Source organism: Cicer arietinum, chromosome 3 (assembly GCF_000331145.2).
Source record: "Cicer arietinum cultivar CDC Frontier isolate Library 1 chromosome 3, Cicar.CDCFrontier_v2.0, whole genome shotgun sequence".
NCBI classification, from domain to species: Eukaryota; Viridiplantae; Streptophyta; class Magnoliopsida; order Fabales; family Fabaceae; genus Cicer; species Cicer arietinum.
The window spans coordinates 1480928-1482781 of record NC_021162.2 but is presented as its reverse complement, the minus strand read 5'-3'; positions in this window follow the sequence as shown (position 1 = coordinate 1482781).

The window sequence follows — 1854 nt, the reverse complement described above, 5'->3', positions numbered from 1 at the left end:
ACTATAATTTTAAATTGTAATTGTGGTTACGCTACAAATATTTATACTGTGGAAAAATGCGGCTTAAATTACGGTAATGACTTCAAATTCTGCAATATTACCCTTACATTTGTAGTTATGCTGCAAACCATTATATTACAAGCAAATACAATTTAAATTATAGGAACGACTTCAAAATCTACAATATTACCTTCTCACTTGCCATTGTGCAATTTAAAATCATAATTAGTGCACTATGGAAAATGATCATTTTATTTTTTGAAAAAGGAAACGGTCATAATAATTTCCGTATTAGAGGGAAAGGTGTCGAAAAAGCTTGTAAATGGTGAATCGTTGGTCAAGGATCTAAAGCAGAAGAGATTCCACAATGGTACCAAGTAGCAACATGTACACAATAACATTGTTGGACAACATGAACCATGAATTTTTGTCCCCCAACCCAACCAAACAAGATAAGTGTTGGGTGTAACACTACAGAGCACTTTGAGCCATAATAAGAAATAATTATGTTAGGTCCCATTTTTCTTTTCAAAATTAACATGAATGACCCAATTGTATTTACCCAACGAGTCTCTCACTTAACTTTTAACCAGCAAACTAACCAACCTTGCGTTTACACTTTTGGGTTCAAAAAGCCATACCTAAGAACATTGTGGTTGGCATCCAATTTGGAGAAAGCTACTAGTAGTGTGTAATCAGTTTCTTGCAATAATAAAATGTTTAAGTAGTTAATAAATTTTATTTAAGTACGAATTGTTTGGAAGAATTTGAATTTAAATTCTGGCTGAAACAATTCTTGACCATACTTTATTTATCTCTTGAACGAACTCTTAATTATTATAATACAATTTGTTGCGGTTTAAAATTTTGAGTGCTTTTCGAATTCAATGGAGTCGGCACCAAAATTTACTTTAAAATAGAAAAAATATTGAGAAACTCTTTAAAAAAAAATGGTATTTGAAATCAAATTTTGAGCTCAAGAGTCGATTATGCGTAGAGAATATATTAACACTCTACGACATCCGTTAAAATACGGTTATCTATAATTAATTATGCAAAATAAATGTTAACTTATATAAATTTATTTTTCCTTTTTAAAATACAAATATAATTTTTGTATGGAAAGAATCTAATTGTAAAAGTATATTTAAAACATAGAGGAAACAAAAATTTATTATTATGCTTGACAAGAGTGCTATCTTGTTTCTATGTATCTCTTGGTACAATGGAAAAATTAAAGCTACGTAGTTCTTAGGTAGAAAATACAGATGCGTTTATTGCTTTTAAAGGAATACACTTTGTTGCGAAAATTTGAATTGGGTTAAAAAAGTTATTGATTTGATGAAAGAAAAATACCTCGAGTTTGAGAAATTGATTCTGATGAGTATACTTGGTTGTTTGTTTAAATTTAGCTGAATATGTTAAAGATCACAGAGTTGTCACAACTCATGCGTTTTAAACTACGGCTGACAAGATGTTCTATCTTGATCAATCCAATTTACAAAATATTATTATTATTTTGGAATTTAAGATCGTCTCACAACTCATATATTACAAATATATAAGATTAATAAGATGTATCATCTCAATCAATTTCAATATTTTATTGTTAATATTTTTGTTTTGTTTTTATAGGAGAAATTAAAAAAAAAAAAAAAACTAAACATCCAATTTTAAGAAAGTAAAATTAAATTTAACTTAGAAAATAAGTCAAAGAATAATAAATAAATAAATAAATAAGAGAGTGAACCCATAAAAAAGAAACGAAAAAAAATAAAAATAAGTTGGGCTTGGAGCCCAAATTTTCTTTTTGTTAAAAAAATGATGAGAAATGTATCGTGCACCCCCCCCCCC